The 20,426-nt window shown below is 31.7% G+C and overlaps 1 long non-coding RNA gene across 1 annotated transcript; it reads right to left on the reverse strand.

Moving 5' to 3' along the window:
• Window positions 1-6,695: 6,695 nt before the first annotated feature.
• On the reverse strand, window positions 6,696-19,088 carry LOC127112379 (uncharacterized). The gene is made up of 4 exons (XR_007798742.1): window positions 18,744-19,088; window positions 18,489-18,569; window positions 7,506-7,578; window positions 6,696-7,065 (listed from the first exon to the last, which is right to left on the reverse strand). It is a non-coding gene; the product is annotated as an uncharacterized LOC127112379 (long non-coding RNA).
• Window positions 19,089-20,426: the final 1,338 nt, after the last annotated feature.

Genomic DNA, 20,426 nt, shown 5'->3' on the forward strand with positions numbered 1-20,426 from the left:
ATATTTATTTTCTATTTATCCAAAATAAATGAATTATTTTCTGTTTAATTAAAAGAAAACGAAATATTGATGTGAATTTACGTACCTTTCAGTTCTCAATTTTTAAGAACGAAAATAGAGAGACAGAGAACATGTATGCAGAAAAAGAACGATGTTTTTTTTACTAGTAGTTGAGTGTGTTGATGAACATGAACATGTTCATGTTGTGTGGTTTGTTCATTATGAAAGAAAAATTAATTCTATTTTAAATAATAAGCTGTTCAACTTCAGATTTTAATTAACATTTATTTTAAACTATTAAACTATACATAACAATGATAAAAAAAATAGTAATTATTTCTATTTAAATTTATTTTTAAATGTCAATCATTTTGAAACCAAGGAAATGCTGTTTTCTAATTTAATTTAATTCAAAGCTTTTATTTAGTTGAAATAGATCTCTTATCACCACGGTCAAACAAATTTCTACTTAATATTTTTGGATATTGTTTTCAGCTTTTCTTTCTTCTTACTATGTTTTGAAATTATTGGTATTGAATTTTCTTCATTCATTGGATCCTTTGCCTTTCATTATTGGTGGTGAACACTTTGACTATTGTAATTACAATTAAATTATAAGGAGTTAAATAGACTTCTTAAAATAATATATATATATAGATATATATATATATATATATTATATATATTATATATATATATAATATATAAAATTTAAAAAAATTAAGTTAATAGTAAGGATATTAATTTATTTAATTCTATTTTTTAATTATTGTTCTTTTAAAGTAAGTAAATTTTATCTCTACAAAAGTCATAAACAAAAGAAAAACAAATACAGACCAAAGATGTCAAAAGATGTTAAAGGTGTGTCTCAATACACTGTTTCTCTTTCTCTTTCTCTCCCCTTATGAAAGATAATATTGCATCAAATTGCCACTTATATTAATTTTAAGAACTGAAAATTCAATATACTAGCATCAAGCCACCATTTTATGTTAACTATTTAATGTGATAATTGTGGAAAGAAATTAGAAGAGACGATATGTCTTTTCGTCAACAAGATCTTAGGTTGAAAAATTAAAATATAGAATTAAATATATTTGGTCCTCTAAATATTTTATATTATATTTTTCGTTTATAAGTAAAATATATTTATTTTCTATTTATCCAAAATATATGAATTATTTTCTGTTTAATTAAAAGAAAACGAAATATTGATGTGAATTTACGTACCTTTCAGTTCTCAATTTTTCAAGTACGAAAATAGAGAGACAGAGAACACGTATGCAGAAAGAGAACGATGTTTTTTTTACTAGTAGTTGAGTGTGTTGATGAACATGATAATATTCATGTTGTGTGGTTTGTTCATTATGAAAGAAAAATTAATTCTATTTTAAATAATAAACTGTTCAGCTTCAGATTTTCATTAACATTTATTTTAAACTATTAAACTATACATAACACAGATAAAAAAAAATAGTAATTATTTCTATTTAAATTTATTTTTAAATGTCAATCATTTTGAAACCAAGGAAATGTTGTTTTCTAATTTAATTTAATTCAAAGCTTTTATTTAGTTGAAATAGATCTCTTATCACCACGGTCAAACAAATTTCTACTTAATATTTTTTGGATATTGTTTTCAGCTTTTCTTTCTTCTTACTATGTTTTGAAATTATTGGTATTGAATTTTCTTCATTCATTGGATCCTTTGCCTTTCATTATTGGTGGTGAACACTTTGACTATTGTAATTACAATTAAATTATAAGGAGTTAAATAGACTTCTTAAAATAATATATATATATATATATATATATATATATATATATATATATAAATTTAAAAAAATTAAGTTAATAGTAAGGATATTAATTTATTTAATTCTATTTTTTAATTATTGTTCTTTTAAAGTAAGTAAATTTTATCTCTACAAAAGTCATAAACAAAAGAAAAACAAATACAGACCAAAGATGTCAAAAAGATGTTAAAGGTGTGTCTCAATACACTGTTTCTCTTTCTCTTTCTCTCCCCTTATGAACGATAATGTTGCATCAAATTGTCACTTATATTAATTTTAAGAACTGAAAATTCAATATACTAGCATCAAGCCACCATTTTATGTTAACTATTTAATGTGATAATCGTGGAAAGAAATTAGAAGAGACGATATGTCTTTTTCGTCAACAAGATCTTAGGTTGAAAAATTAAAATATAGAATTAAATATATTTTGGTCCTCTAAATATTTTATATTATATTTTTCGTTTATAAGTAAAATATATTTATTTTCTATTTATCCAAAATAAATGAATTATTTTCTGTTTAATTAAAAGAAAACGAAATATTGATGTGAATTTACGTACCTTTCAGTTCTCAATTTTTCAAGTACGAAAATAGAGAGACAGAGAACACGTATGCAGAAAGAGAACGATGTTTTTTTTACTAGTAGTTGAGTGTGTTGATGAACATGAACATGTTCATGTTGTGTGGTTTTGTTCATTATGAAAGAAAAATTAATTCTATTTTAAATAAAAAACTGTTCAACTTCAGATTTTAATTAACATTTATTTTAAACTATTAAACTATACATAACACAGATAAAAAAATAGTAATTATTTCTATTTAAATTTATTTTTAATGTCAATCATTTTGAAACCAAGGAAAAGTTGTTTTCTAATTTAATTTAATTCAAAACTTTTATTTAGTTGAAATAGATCTCTTATCACCACGGTCAAACAAATTTCTACTTAATATTTTTTGGATATTATTTTCAGTTTTTCTTTCTTCTTACTATGTTTTGAAATTATTGGTATTGAATTTTCTTCATTCATTGGATCCTTTGCCTTTCATTATTGGTGGTGAACACTTTGACTATTGTAGTTACTATTAAATTATAAGGAGTTAAATAGACTTCTGAAAATAATATATATATATAAATTTAAAAAAATTAAGTTAATAGTAAGGATATTAATTTATTTAATTCTATTTTTTAATTATTGTTCTTTTAAAGTAAGTAAATTTTATCTCTACAAAAGTCGTAAACAAAAGAAAAACAAATACAAACAAAAGATGTTAAAAAGATGTTAAAGGTGTGTCTCAATACACTGTTTCTCTTTCTCTTTCTCTCCCCTTATGAAAGATAATATTGCATCAAATTTCCACTTATATTAATTTTAAGAACTGAAAATTCAATATACTAGCATCAAGCCACCATTTTATGTTAACTATTTAATGTGATAATTGTGGAAAGAAATTAGAAGAGACGATATGTCTTTTTCGTCAACAAGATCTTAGGTTGAAAAATTAAAATATAGAATTAAATATATTTTGGTCCTCTAAATATTTTATATTATATTTTTCGTTTATAAGTAAAATATATTTATTTTCTATTTATCCAAATAAATGAATTATTTTCTGTTTAATTAAAAGAAAACGAAATATTGATGTGAATTTACGTACCTTTCAGTTCTCAATTTTTTAAGAACGAAAATAGAGAGACAGAGAACATGTATGCAGAAAAAGAACGATGTTTTTTTTACTAGTAGTTGAGTGTGTTGATGAACATGAACATGTTCATGTTGTGTGGTTTGTTCATTATGAAAGAAAAATTAATTCTATTTTAAATAATAAGCTGTTCAACTTCAGATTTTAATTAACATTTATTTTAAACTATTAAACTATACATAACAATGATAAAAAAAATAGTAATTATTTCTATTTAAATTTATTTTTAAATGTCAATCATTTTGAAACCAAGGAAATGCTGTTTTCTAATTTAATTTAATTCAAAGCTTTTATTTAGTTGAAATAGATCTCTTATCACCACGGTCAAACAAATTTCTACTTAATATTTTTTGGATATTGTTTTCAGCTTTTCTTTCTTCTTACTATGTTTTGAAATTATTGGTATTGAATTTTCTTCATTCATTGGATCCTTTGCCTTTCATTATTGGTGGTGAACACTTTGACTATTGTAATTACAATTAAATTATAAGGAGTTAAATAGACTTCTTAAAATAATATATATATATATATATAAATTTAAAAAAATTAAGTTAATAGTAAGGATATTAATTTATTTAATTCTATTTTTTAATTATTGTTCTTTTAAAGTAAGTAAATTTTATCTCTACAAAAGTCATAAACAAAAGAAAAACAAATACAGACCAAAGATGTCAAAAAGATGTTAAAGGTGTGTCTCAATACACTGTTTCTCTTTCTCTTTCTCTCCCCTTATGAACGATAATGTTGCATCAAATTGTCACTTATATTAATTTTAAGAACTGAAAATTCAATATACTAGCATCAAGCCACCATTTTATGTTAACTATTTAATGTGATAATCGTGGAAAGAAATTAGAAGAGACGATATGTCTTTTTCGTCAACAAGATCTTAGGTTGAAAAATTAAAATATAGAATTAAATATATTTTGGTCCTCTAAATATTTTATATTATATTTTTCGTTTATAAGTAAAATATATTTATTTTCTATTTATCCAAAATAAATGAATTATTTTCTGTTTAATTAAAAGAAAACGAAATATTGATGTGAATTTACGTACCTTTCAGTTCTCAATTTTTCAAGTACGAAAATAGAGAGACAGAGAACACGTATGCAGAAAGAGAACGATGTTTTTTTTACTAGTAGTTGAGTGTGTTGATGAACATGAACATGTTCATGTTGTGTGGTTTTGTTCATTATGAAAGAAAAATTAATTCTATTTTAAATAATAAACTGTTCAACTTCAGATTTTAATTAACATTTATTTTAAACTATTAAACTATACATAACACAGATAAAAAAATAGTAATTATTTCTATTTAAATTTATTTTTAATGTCAATCATTTTGAAACCAAGGAAATGTTGTTTTCTAATTTAATTTAATTCAAAACTTTTATTTAGTTGAAATAGATCTCTTATCACCACGGTCAAACAAATTTCTACTTAATATTTTTTGGATATTATTTTCAGTTTTTCTTTCTTCTTACTATGTTTTGAAATTATTGGTATTGAATTTTCTTCATTCATTGGATCCTTTGCCTTTCATTATTGGTGGTGAACACTTTGACTATTGTAGTTACTATTAAATTATAAGGAGTTAAATAGACTTCTGAAAATAATATATATATATAAATTTAAAAAAATTAAGTTAATAGTAAGGATATTAATTTATTTAATTCTATTTTTTAATTATTGTTCTTTTAAAGTAAGTAAATTTTATCTCTACAAAAGTCGTAAACAAAAGAAAAACAAATACAAACAAAAGATGTTAAAAAGATGTTAAAGGTGTGTCTCAATACACTGTTTCTCTTTCTCTTTCTCTCCCCTTATGAAAGATAATATTGCATCAAATTGCCACTTATATTAATTTTAAGAACTGAAAATTCAATATACTAGCATCAAGCCACCATTTTATGTTAACTATTTAATGTGATAATTGTGGAAAGAAATTAGAAGAGACGATATGTCTTTTTCGTCAACAAGATCTTAGGTTGAAAAATTAAAATATAGAATTAAATATATTTTGGTCCTCTAAATATTTTATATTATATTTTTCGTTTATAAGTAAAATATATTTATTTTCTATTTATCCAAAATAAATGAATTATTTTCTGTTTAATTAAAAGAAAACGAAATATTGATGTGAATTTACGTACCTTTCAGTTCTCAATTTTTTAAGAACGAAAATAGAGAGACAGAGAACATGTATGCAGAAAAAGAACGATGTTTTTTTTACTAGTAGTTGAGTGTGTTGATGAACATGAACATGTTCATGTTGTGTGGTTTGTTCATTATGAAAGAAAAATTAATTCTATTTTAAATAATAAGCTGTTCAACTTCAGATTTTAATTAACATTTATTTTAAACTATTAAACTATACATAACACGGATAAAAAAAATAGTAATTATTTCTATTTAAATTTATTTTTAAATGTCAATCATTTTGAAACCAAGGAAATGCTGTTTTCTAATTTAATTTAATTCAAAGCTTTTATTTAGTTGAAATAGATCTCTTATCACCACGGTCAAACAAATTTCTACTTAATATTTTTTGGATATTGTTTTCAGTTTTTCTTTCTTCTTACTATGTTTTGAAATTATTGGTATTGAATTTTCTTCATTCATTGGATCCTTTGGCTTTCATTATTGGTGGTGAATGTCATATCCCGATTTTGGTCCTGAATTTTTTATTTTTGTTTGGCACTTGGCCTAAAGTTCATTTGCATACATTCATTCCCAAATCCATATTTTCGTTACACATTGATCATTGTCTATGCCTTTTTGATCATGGTGCTTTTGACTATAAAATGGATTTTAATCATTTGACTTTTGTAATTTATCAATTTTTGATTTTAATTTCAAATTAAGTTTAATTCCAAATTTCAATTTAATTTTAATTGTTATTTTTACTAATGATTCAAAACTCTAATTGATTTTAATTTTCAAATAGATGTTAGAATTGATGTCAAAAGTAATTTTAACAAATTATTGAATTAATTTGATTTTAATTTGGTTTTTACTGATTTTTTATTATTTAAATTGATATTTAAATAGTCTCGGATTATTTCTAAAAATCCATTTTATAACCAAACATGATCCATTTTCCATCCATAATGCATTTCAAATCAAAATAGTACATACACTCATTTCATAACATTCAATAATATTTAACTTTCAAACATTTCCAAACTCATTTTCATACATACATTTTCATTTAACATTTAAGCATAACAATGCATCACATCCATATCCTACAACTAACTCCTACGTTACAACCAATTCCCAAAATTCATCCAAAAATTACAACCAAGGTATAACCATAATTCACCTCAAATCCAAATTCCAATCCCATAAGAATTCCCAAATAACCCACCAATGCCAAATCGGATCAGCACTGCATATCATAAGGAAAGAAGCCTGCACCAAAGCATCAATAAGGAAAGTGCATTTCATGAAATATCCCACCAAGTTTCAATGTGACACTACCAACGCATATCTCATTCGTTTCCTGTTAACATGACCAACTATAGTGCATAACTCAATGGTAGGCAAAAGCTCCCCGCACCTGTTCAATGCAAAACAATACCATGATATCAGAAAAGAAAGTCACAAGGGACTAAACCATAACCATTCATCTTAACTCCAATAGGATCATCTAACACATTCACATAACAAACTCATAACAATAAAAAAATTCTAATGGAACTCCCTCTCAGAAAACATGAAATGGATAACCTACCGTAACAGTCCCTCAACCATTTTTTTAAACCAAAATGGCTAACCATTTCACAAACCTACGACCCAAAAACTTTCAACTTCTCTCCATAATCCCAAAACAGAACTGGCAGAATTAAGTTAAACAACCCAAAATTTCGTTTCGAAAATTTGAGAACTTCAATTCAGAACCATCTCTGAATTCATTCCCTAAACCACTAATTCATAAATGAAAACCATAACAAGATCTCCCTAATTTGAGAATGCCAATAAGAGAGATGTCAGCCCAACCGAATCGATATCGGACATAACCTCCAAAACCGTAATAACCGAAACTGCTTTTGGAATCTTCAACATTTTTTTACTGCAGTAACACAAAAGCAATTGGCAAGTGTTAGAATCCAAAAATTTCCCAAATTGGAATAGGGACGAAATTCAAAGAGAAAAGTTTGAGTTCATAGTACCGTTTCCGGATTGTAGCGTAAAACAAGATAAAAGTGATTCTGAGCACACAAAAGCGCTTCTGGAAATTTTCTCCATTGAACCTGTTGGGATCACCAAAGACAAAATTGTAAACCCTAATCAGGAGACATAAATAGACAGAAGAAATCAGTGAGACGGGGACGAAAAAAACGAAAAGTGGAGGCGGAAAGGAATCTCAAAGAACCCTAATCCCAAAATCGAAGCAAGAAACCAGTATTTGGAGATTCAAGGACTACCTGAGTACCCCGTCACCGTCGAAGGTGAGCCGTCCTGTCCATTTTTCTTTCTCTTTTCGCGCTTTGGTTGAGGAATGATGACTTAGGTGTGAACGATCGTGAGATGGTGAGAGCGATGGAGAGGTGAGTTGGAGAGCGATACTGAGCTGGTGATGAGCGTGATGCTCTGATTTGAAGTGTGATGTTTGTTATTGTGAACGTAAACCCACGATTTGTTTTCATAGCTTATTTGCATAAGCGCTTCTCACCTTGAGTTGTTTTCGTAGCTTATTTGCATAAGCGCTTTTTGGCATCGTGTTGAATACTGGCTCATGGGGTTTGGGTTTGGTTTGAACTAAAGCCCAAACAGACTACTCCCTGCAATTAGCTTTTGTTTTGAAATTTAGATTTTTTTTTCTTAAGTATATAATAGGTTAACTAGGAATATTAGGTAATTAGTTTAGAATATTAGATTTTTTTAGGATATGATTAGAAATTTAAAATTAGATTTATATTTAGAATAAAATAATATTAGTTTAGAATATTAGATTTTTTAGGATATGATTAGAAATTTAAAATTAGATTTATGTTTAGAATAAAATAATATTAGTTTAGAATATTAGATTTTTTAGGATATGATTAGAAATTTAAAATTAGATTTATGTTTAGAATAAAATAATATTAGTTTAGAATATTAGATTTTTTAGGATATGATTAGAAATTTAAAATTAGATTTAGGTTTAGAGTAAAATAATATTAGTGTAGAATATTAGATTTATTTAGGATCATAATTAGGAGTTAATCTGATTAATTAGGATTTTTAATTTTGATTAGTTTAATTAGGTTTAATTAGGGTAGTCCAACAGTTTCCTATTTATTAGTTTTTTTTTTATTTTAATTCTTTTTTAATTTATCTTAGTTTATATATTTAAGTTAGTACTAAAATAACAATTAGTTGGTAAGTGGTCTGGTGGAGGGGAGTGGTATCTAGGTTGTTAGTGTAGTGGGTTTGATTCCCCTATGTGTAGTATTTTTTTCTTTTAACATTTTCTTTTATGTTTATGCTTTATTACTCATAGTTTTTTTATTATTGTTTAATAATATAGATTTGTTTTTCTTTTAAATTGCATCATTCATTCAAAACCGTTTTAAAATTATTAAAATCAATACTTTTCTCGATTTAATATCGAGCCCATTTTCACACCCTTGTAAGTCGATTGCTTTTTTAAGCATCGCCATCAACCTCACATAGCTTACTCTTGGGCTTTCTTACAATGAGTCGGTTCTCTTGCACTTACACTCATACATTGCATTATTTGTTGTTTGGGCCCGATTTAATTATTTCATGATTTTTTAATCCCCATCTGACAAAATGTACCCCACTCCCTCGATGTGTAATAATTTTGTACTATTTTATTTCTTTATTGCTTGGTTGTTTAGTTAATACTAACACAAGAATAAAATCAACATTTACAAAAAATACAAAAAACATGACTCGATCCAACGTCGAGTATTTTCTCAATAAACAAATCAATTCATTTCTCCCTCCCATTCTATTCCATTTCTTTCAAACTTTCACCAAACGCTTGATTCAACGTCAAGCCATTTTTTCTAATAAAAAACTCAAAAAATATTAATTTATAGTTAAGACCTTTTCAATAAAGATGGAAGTGGAACGTGGTGTATACCACGCACTCCTGAGACTAAGATTCGAGATGTATATCTCGCCAATCCTAGCTCTCGCCATCATCCAAACTTATCCACTTTGCTCTCTCAAACACTCATTCAAATTTCTCTTAAACGTCCATCAACACTTGATCTAGGGTCAAGTCATTTTCACAACAAAACCAAAATACTTAATTCTTACTTAACACTTTTCCAGTAAAGGTGGAAATGGAACATGGTGTATACCATGCACTCCTGAGGTTAAGATTCGAGACGTATGCCTCGCCAATCTTAACTCTCGCCATCGTCTAAAATTGTCAATGTGGTTTCGTCAAACCCTTTCTCAATCAAATCTAAGATACCTAAATCTTATTTAACACTTTTTCAATAAAGGTGGAAATGGAACATGGTGTATACCATGCACTCCTGAGGTTAAGATTCGAGACGTATGCCTCGCCAATCTTAACTCTCGCCATCGTCTAAAACTGTCAATGCGGTTTCTTCAAATCTTTTTCTCAATCAAATTCCAAAATACTTAATTCCTTAATACTTTTTCAATAAAGATGGAAATGGAACATGGTGTATACCATGCACTCCTGAGGCTAGGATTCGAGATGTATATCTCGCTCATCCAAGTTCTCGCCATCACTCAAAATACATCCAACCAATCAAACTCTTTTCTCGCCGCCGTGCGATTAATCGAAAACCTTTTTTCATAAACGAAAGGTATATTGTCTTAAGTGATACAAAACAATGTTTCGGCCACGATTGTTGAGTAGAGATAAATGACGCTTTTCCGAATGTAGATTTATAAATCCGTTCGATGTGTGGTATGCGTCCACTCCTCATCTGTTTTGGGTAAAACAATGTTTATGTCGATTAATACAGTATAGCTTTCGCTAAAATCGACCAACAAACAAACATTTTTCTACCCAGAACTACGTAAGCCTTGATTTCTCTTTTGAGATACGTAGGAGCAGGATTTTTAAATCTTGTCAGGCCCACTAATAAAAAACTTAGGTTTAGTCCTTCGTCAAAAATCCAAAAACATTTTCCTCTCTTTTACTCTTTCTTTCCCACCTAATAACTTGAAAAGCCTAACATTTCAAACTAACATTAACGCACACAACTGACCTAATGGTTCCCGTTGAGTACAACGGACGTGAGGGGTGCTAATACCTTCCCCTTGCGTAATCGACTCCCGAACCCTGATATTGGTTGCGATGACCATATCTTATCCTTTCTTTTGTCTTGGGTTTTATCGATATTTCCCCTTTCCTTTTTAGGAATAAATAAAGTTCGGTGGCGACTCTGTTCAGTCCATCATTGCGAGCGTGCGATCGCGCTTCGCTTTGAAGTCGTATCCCCATTTTTCGAGGTGCGACAGATGGCGACTCTGCTGGGGACTATCAATCCCTAAGTGAGTCAAGCCTAGTTAGGACGTCTGTGTGCCTTTGTTTGTTTAATTATGTGGCTTTTCCATTATTTATTGCTTTTTAATATCTTTATTGTTATATTTGTTGTATATTGGTTCCACCATGTTGGGTACTTGGATCTTGATTGCAAACCATGTGGGAAAGACTCTACACCCGAGTCTAGAGTGAAAAAAAAACATAAGATATGACGATGGTTGAGTAGTACGGACTCCCGAGGTGGATACTTCGTAAGAGTCGGTACGAGAACCTCACTTAGAGTAGATTCTTTTGCAAATATTGTCGCCCGAGGTGTATACCTCGTAAGCTTCGATGTTTCAAAGGGGTCCATGACTCTAAGAACCTTTTAGAACATTGAAACTCTGGCCAGCTAGAAATGATGGTTGCGTAGTATGGATTCCCGAGGTGGATACCTCGTAAGGATCGATACGAGAACCTCGCTCAGAATAGATTCTCCAGATGGAGTTGATGACCGGAAAGTATTTTCCGTAAGCGTCAAACAGTCTTTTGAATCCATGACTCTGAGTATCCTGTCTAGAACCCAGTCGATGGTTGCGTAGTACGGACTCCCGAGGTGAATACTTCGTAAGGGTCGGTACGAGAACCTCACCCAGAATAGATTCCCTTGATGGAGTTGACGACCGGAAAGTATTTCCCGTAAGCGTCAAACATTCTTGTGAATCAATGACTCTGGGAATCCTTTGTAACAAAACCTTAGATCTTACCCGGTGAGAACCTATTCTTGGAAAACAATCAGATTCATCAGTACCTCATACTTTTGAACCCGTGTATTGAAGAAAAAACACAAATATGCATGGCTTGCATTGCATTCATTCATTGCATCTGCATCTCATCATAACGCATGTCATTTTCCAGACAAAATAAAAAAACTCATCCATCCTTTGTCCATGATAAGCAAAGTGATTCCTGACACGCGAAGAACAAAGAACCATGTCTCAGAAGATGATAGACGAGCTAAGGAAAAGTCAAGAAGCACTGAAGGAGGAACTTAACCTTTTGAAGAGCCAAATGAGATGGGTCTTGGAAACCCTGCAAGTCTTGTTGAGAAAAGAGGGTCACCCAATATACACTGCTGCAACAAAGAGAGCTACTACCCCGCATCCATCCGGTGTTACCTCAAGTCAAGGGAAGTTCTATGTGGCAACTCCTCATTTACCAGTATATGGACCTCCCTCAAGACGTCATCAGCAACATCCTCTGGCTATTCCTCCTCAAAGTCACCAAAGCCAGGTTCAGAATAAAAATCAGAATCAGAACAAGAGGAACAAGGATCACAATGACTCGATTCCGGTGCCATATAGCAAGCTCTACCCGCAACTGATCCAAAATGCTTTGGTGACACCTCGAGCTCTCACGCCTGTGTCACCATACCTGCCATGGTACAATCCAAATGCAACATGTGAATTCCATAAAGGGGCATTAGGACATGACCTAGATTCTTGCTTCGCGCTAAAAGCCTTGGTACGAGGACTGATTAACAAAAAGAGCTTAGTTTTTGAAGAAGATCACCCAAAGATCAAGTGCGAATACCATACTGGAACAATGGGGCACTCCATCGAGGAATGCATGAGTTTTAAGCTCAAGCTGCAAGGATTAATTGACATAAGGTCACCAACACTCAAGGAGGAAGGCTCAGGTACATATACCTTGATTTCTGGGCCAGATAATGAGAAAGGGAAAGGACCCTTGAGACCCCTCAAGGTTTTGTACCACAAGGAAGATGTCAGGGATGTGGCTAGTGAGCTATCATTGTTTCCTGGTAAGAGCATTGAGATACCGCCTTGGATTTCCAATGTCACGACCTATACCAATGAAAGAAAAGGAGAAGTGAGTAGTGGATCCAAGAGGGTTGCGTTCGACGATGAGATTGAAAGAAAAGAATTTGAAGATCATCATGTCAAAAAGCTGGTTGATCCCAATCTTCAAGTTTGAAGAAATCAATTCCCTAAAGCTGGCAATCATTTGGTTGTTTCAACACTTCTTTTGTAGTTTCTTTGCATGTTGGTTGTTATTTGCTTTTAAGCATTGTTGTTTTCTTTGAATTGGTAAGATTAATGAAATGTTTATGCATCTTTTGAATTAATCCATTCGTATTCACTCGTTTTTCACTTATGTTAAAAATTAAAACACTCCTCTCATTCACTTTTGTTTATCAAACCGTTGTGTTAACAAAGATTGGAAGGAGGATGATGAAAATAAAACACCTGAAATTGTTGTGGTATGCTTTTGAGTAAAACCTTGTCGATGATGTAAGGCATTGTTTCAAATCCCCAAACACTGGAGTGATAAGGATGTTAATCCCTAGACAACCACTTTGAGCCTAGAAGTTGGTGTTTATTTCGGATCTAAAACCCTTAATCTTAACCTGGGGCAGGGTAGTTATGTTCAGATAGTTTGATCGTGCATCCGATCTTTCAAAAAATCGTCCATATATACATCCTCCAATTAGGTTCAACCACATGTTATCCTTCGCGCACATGTTGAAGTGTCGAAGAAGTTAAGAAAAGCTAAAATTAGTGTTGGTTGATCCTTATCCACCAATAATGTGGCAGTCAATACCTTTAAAGGATAAAAAAGGCCCGCTAAGTCAAATACCACAAAATGACTTAGGCAAAAGTTAGGGCATCCCGATGGACCGAAAGCTTCAAAGAAGCGGTCCAGGAAAAAATCAGGGATAAGGAAAAACAATCAAAAAAGGTCATTAAATCCTCGACAAAAACAAAATAAGGTGACTGCCATTTCAAGAAAATTCGTCTTGAATCCCCATCACACCTTCGAACCCTCTTGGAAGTCGAATGCATGTGTCGAATTAACTGAACGTAGGAACTGGAGATCATCAAGAAGAAGGGGTGGGTAAAAACAAATTTTGAGCCTTATATCCTTTTGTTTCAAGAAACCGCGAACCAGACCACGTTACAACTCTTAAAAGACCTAATTGAGGCAGGGTTTATTTTGAAAGCATACTATAACAAGTTTGTGTTAACTTGACTCCAAACGATTTTTGTAAATCATTTGATGGCACCAACTTGCATACCGTGAATGACTTGATCACCATTGTGTTCTTATCAACGACTCGCTCACTATATTTCACCCGTTCATATCAATAAATTTTGATTTCAAATTTTGGCATAAGCATTGAATTAAAATTACCATTTTTGAATGAACAATCTTATTTGCGAGTCAACACTTAGCATCAAAGAAATTCAATACACAGTTGAGGAACTTGATGAAGTGAAAGAAGTCTAGTCAGGGGCAAACCACTTTGAGCATCAGTTAATTTGAGCTAATCACCCTAAGGGTCATCTCGCCAAGAGAAATTTGCTTCAAGACTTAGACTGGGGGCAAGCCACCTCAGAGCTCAATGAGTCCAACTATCCAAAGGAAATTCAATCAAGAGTTTACCATTCCAACATTTGGTTAGTCAAGTTCAGACCATTGCAAGTTTCAAACACTTGGGGCAAGCCATCTTGAGGTAGTCTCATGGCAAGTTGTTTCCAAACTCACTTTCAAGATGAACATTTTCAAAGTCCCAACAGATTGGGGCAAGATGAGCCACAAAGGGGCAGACCCCCTTCATGCTTTCAAATTGCTCAAGCAAATTCTGCCATACGTCAACAACTATTGAGTTTAAGACGAGTGCCCGAAAATTATGCCAGCACGATTCATTAATCCTCCAAAAGAATACATTGGCTAAGCTGTGGCCATCAAGCTTGATAGAATGCTCCTTTGACAACATCTATCATAAAATATTTGGTTGAGTTCTCGGTGTTGAGGAATCATGAGCTTCCATAAAAAGCCTTTACAAACTCCCAGTCTGCCCAGTGTCAGCATTCTCATAATCATGATCATTCACATATCATGCATAAAAGGAAATTCAAATCATGCATAGCCGAAATGTACTTCGTGCTCATTTTGCATTGACCCAGGTCTTGTTGTCGATCCTAGATCCTTTGACCTCTAATTCCAGCTTGTCTTTGGTATCCCTAAACCAACATCCGGTTTTCACGGTCATTTTCAAGTCCAATTGTTGTTGGCAAAATCCGTTAAAGGGTGGTTGTAGTCCATTGCTCACGGTCAGAGTCCAATTGTTGTTATTCCAGTATCAGGTCATACATGAACCTGCTTTGAAGATTTGTTTTCCCTATTGTTCAATACTATTCAGGTCATGTATGAACCTGTTGTTGAGCTTTTATTCCGGGGTCCGGTCATACTTGAACCTGCTCTGAAGAGTTTTTCCAATTTTTGTTCAATACTATTCAGGTCATGTATGAACCTGTTGTTGAGCTTTTATTCCGGTGTCAGGTCATACATGAACCTGTTCTGAAGATTCTTTCTCTATTTGTTCAATATTATTCAGGTCATGTATGAACCTGTTGTTGAGCTTTATTCCGGTGTCAGGTCATACTTGAACCTGCTCTGAAGAGTTTTTCCAATTTTTGTTCAATACTATTCAGGTCATATATGAACCTGTTGTTGAGCCTTTTTATTCCGGGGTCAAGTCATACTTGAACCTGCTCTGAAGAGTTTTTCCATTTTTTGTTCAATACTATTCAGGTCATGTATGAACCTGTTGTTGAACCCTCATTCTGGGGTCAGGTCATACTTGAACCTGCTCTGAAGAGTTATTCCAATTTTTGTTCAATACTATTCAGGTCATGTATGAACCTGTTGTTGAGCTTTTATTCCGGGGTCAGGTCATACTTGAACTTGCTCTGATGAGTTTTTCCAATTTTTGTTCAATACTATTCAGGTCATGTATGAACCTGTTGTTGAGCTTTTATTCCGGGGTCAGGTCATACTTGAACTTGCTCTGAAGAGTTTTTCCAATTTTTATTCAATACTATTCAGGTCATGTATGAACCTGTTGTTGAGCTTTATTCCGGTGTCAGGTCATACATGAACCTGCTTTGAAGATTTGTTTTCCCTGTTGTTCAATACTATTCAGGTCATGTATGAACCTGTTGTTGAGCTTTTATTCCGGGGTCCGGTCATACTTGAACCTGCTCTGAAGAGTTTTTCCAATTTTTGTTCAATACTATTCAGGTCATGTATGAACCTGTTGTTGAGCTTTTATTCCGGTGTCAGGTCATACATGAACCTGTTCTGAAGATTCTTTCTCTATTTGTTCAATATTATTCAGGTCATGTATGAACCTGTTGTTGAGCTTTATTCCGGTGTCAGGTCATACTTGAACCTGCTCTGAAGAGTTTTTCCAATTTTTGTTCAATACTATTCAGGTCATGTATGAACCTGTTGTTGAGCTTTTATTCCGGTGTCAGGTCATACATGAACCTGTTCTGAAGATTCTTTCTCTATTTGTTCAATATTATTCAGGTCATGTATGAACCTGTTGTTGAACTTTATTCCGGTGTCAGGTCATACATGAACCTGTTCTGAAGAGTTTTTCTCCATGATTATTCCCCAGCATTGTCAGGTCATACATGAACCTGTTGTGGAAATTCTCGTATTCGGGCTTAGTAAGTCAAATTGTGCACTTACTCTCTTGTATTCTAAGTGTCGTTTATCAAATCTCATTTTTGAATACTCCCCAGTGTGTGTCTGATTCTCCAGCAGGACTGTTTTCCCCAGCAAGTTTGTTTTTTACCATTTATTTGTCTCCCTGTGGACCACCAGCATTCCCCACAGATTGGTCTGTCTAGTAGCATCTCCTGTCAAGGGTCCATCATATCCCTAGTAGATAAAAATTACAAAAAAGAATCATGCATCCACGCATATCATATCATGCATCCACGCATATCATATCATGCATCCACGCATATCATATCATGCATATCATATCATATCACATCATGTCATAGGGATTCAGGATCAAAATCCGGGTCTCCTTAGTATTTAACCATCTCCCACTATGATCATATGAAGAGTGTCCTGCTTCATATTCTCTAGTTGAAGACGCTTAAATAGGGGCAACTGTCATACCCCGATTTTGGTCCTGAATTTTTTATTTTTGTTTGGCACTTGGCCTAAAGTTCATTTGCATACATTCATTCCCAAATCCATATTTTCGTTACACATTGATCATTGTCTATGCCTTTTTGATCATGGTGCTTTTGACTATAAAATGGATTTTAATCATTTGACTTTTGTAATTTATCAATTTTTGATTTTAATTTCAAATTAAGTTTAATTCCAAATTTCAATTTAATTTTAATTGTTATTTTTACTAATGATTCAAAACTCTAATTGATTTTAATTTTCAAATAGATGTTAGAATTGATGTCAAAAGTAATTTTAACAAATTATTGAATTAATTTGATTTTAATTTGGTTTTTACTGATTTTTTATTATTATTTAAATTGATATTTAAATTAGTCTCGGATTATTTCTAAAAATCCATTTTATAACCAAACATGATCCATTTTCCATCCATAATGCATTTCAAATCAAAATAGTACATACACTCATTTCATAACATTCAATAATATTTAACTTTCAAACATTTCCAAACTCATTTTCATACATACATTTTCATTTAACATTTAAGCATAACAATGCATCACATCCATATCCTACAACTAACTCCTACGTTACAACCAATTCCCAAAATTCATCCAAAAATTACAACCAAGGTATAACCATAATTCACCTCAAATCCAAATTCCAATCCCATAAGAATTCCCAAATAACCCACCAATGCCAAATCGGATCAGCACTGCATATCATAAGGAAAGAAGCCTGCACCAAAGCATCAATAAGGAAAGTGCATTTCATGAAATATCCCACCAAGTTTCAATGTGACACTACCAACGCATATCTCATTCGTTTCCTGTTAACATGACCAACTATAGTGCATAACTCAATGGTAGGCAAAAGCTCCCCGCACCTGTTCAATGCAAAACAATACCATGATATCAGAAAAGAAAGTCACAAGGGACTAAACCATAACCATTCATCTTAACTCCAATAGGATCATCTAACACATTCACATAACAAACTCATAACAATAAAAAAATTCTAATGGAACTCCCTCTCAGAAAACATGAAATGGATAACCTACCGTAACAGTCCCTCAACCATTTTTTTAAACCAAAATGGCTAACCATTTCACAAACCTACGACCCAAAAACTTTCAACTTCTCTCCATAATCCCAAAACAGAACTGGCAGAATTAAGTTAAACAACCCAAAATTTCGTTTCGAAAATTTGAGAACTTCAATTCAGAACCATCTCTGAATTCATTCCCTAAACCACTAATTCATAAATGAAAACCATAACAAAATCTCCCTAATTTGAGAATGCCAATAAGAGAGATGTCAGCCCAACCGAATCGATATCGGACATAACCTCCAAAACCGTAATAACCGAAACTGCTTTTGGAATCTTCAACATTTTTTTACTGCAGTAACACAAAAGCAATTGGCAAGTGTTAGAATCCAAAAATTTCCCAAATTGGAATAGGGACGAAATTCAAAGAGAAAAGTTTGAGTTCATAGTACCGTTTCCGGATTGTAGCGTAAAACAAGATAAAAGTGATTCTGAGCACACAAAAGCGCTTCTGGAAATTTTCTCCATTGAACCTGTTGGGATCACCAAAGACAAAATTGTAAACCCTAAACGGGAGATATAAATAGACAGAAGAAATCAGTGAGACGGGGACGAAAAAAACGAAAAGTGGAGGCGGAAAGGAATCTCAAAGAACCCTAATCCCAAAATCGAAGCAAGAAACCAGTATTTGGAGATTCAAGGACTACCTGAGTACCCCGTCACCGTCGAAGGTGAGCCGTCCTGTCCATTTTTCTTTCTCTTTTCGCGCTTTGGTTGAGGAATGATGACTTAGGTGTGAACGATCGTGAGATGGTGAGAGCGATGGAGAGGTGAGTTGGAGAGCGATACTGAGCTGGTGATGAGCGTGATGCTCTGATTTGAAGTGTGATGTTTGTTATTGTGAACGTAAACCCACGATTTGTTTTCATAGCTTATTTGCATAAGCGCTTCTCACCTTGAGTTGTTTTCGTAGCTTATTTGCATAAGCGCTTTTTGGCATCGTGTTGAATACTGGCTCATGGGGTTTGGGTTTGGTTTGAACTAAAGCCCAAACAGACTACTCCCTGCAATTAGCTTTTGTTTTGAAATTTAGATTTTTTTTTCTTAAGTATATAATAGGTTAACTAGGAATATTAGGTAATTAGTTTAGAATATTAGATTTTTTTAGGATATGATTAGAAATTTAAAATTAGATTTATATTTAGAATAAAATAATATTAGTTTAGAATATTAGATTTTTTAGGATATGATTAGAAATTTAAAATTAGATTTATGTTTAGAATAAAATAATATTAGTTTAGAATATTAGATTTTTTAGGATATGATTAGAAATTTAAAATTAGATTTATGTTTAGAATAAAATAATATTAGTTTAGAATATTAGATTTTTTAGGATATGATTAGAAATTTAAAATTAGATTTAGGTTTAGAGTAAAATAATATTAGTGTAGAATATTAGATTTATTTAGGATCATAATTAGGAGTTAATCTGATTAATTAGGATTTTTAATTTTGATTAGTTTAATTAGGTTTAATTAGGGTAGTCCAACAGTTTCCTATTTATTAGTTTTTTTTTTATTTTAATTCTTTTTTAATTTATCTTAGTTTATACATTTAAGTTAGTACTAAAATAACAATTAGTTGGTAAGTGGTCTGGTGGAGGGGAGTGGTATCTAGGTTGTTAGTGTAGTGGGTTCGATTCCCCTATGTGTAGTATTTTTTTCTTTTAACATTTTCTTTTATGTTTATGCTTTATTACTCATAGTTTTTTTATTATTGTTTAATAATATAGATTTGTTTTTCTTTTAAATTGCATCATTCATTCAAAACCGTTTTAAAATTATTAAAATCAATACTTTTCTCGATTTAATATCGAGCCCATTTTCACACCCTTGTAAGTCGATTGCTTTTTTAAGCATCGCCATCAACCTCACATAGCTTACTCTTGGGCTTTCTTACAATGAGTCGGTTCTCTTGCACTTACACTCATACATTGCATTATTTGTTGTTTGGGCCCGATTTAATTATTTCATGATTTTTTAATCCCCATCTGACAAAATGTACCCCACTCCCTCGATGTGTAATAATTTTGTACTATTTTATTTCTTTATTGCTTGGTTGTTTAGTTAATACTAACACAAGAATAAAATCAACATTTACAAAAAATACAAAAAACATGACTCGATCCAACGTCGAGTATTTTCTCAATAAACAAATCAATTCATTTCTCCCTCCCATTCTATTCCATTTCTTTCAAACTTTCACCAAACGCTTGATTCAACGTCAAGCCATTTTTTCTAATAAAAAACTCAAAAAATATTAATTTATAGTTAAGACCTTTTCAATAAAGATGGAAGTGGAACGTGGTGTATACCACGCACTCCTGAGAC

This window comes from Lathyrus oleraceus, unplaced genomic scaffold, assembly GCF_024323335.1.
Source record: "Lathyrus oleraceus cultivar Zhongwan6 unplaced genomic scaffold, CAAS_Psat_ZW6_1.0 chrUn0091, whole genome shotgun sequence".
NCBI classification, from domain to species: Eukaryota; Viridiplantae; Streptophyta; class Magnoliopsida; order Fabales; family Fabaceae; genus Lathyrus; species Lathyrus oleraceus.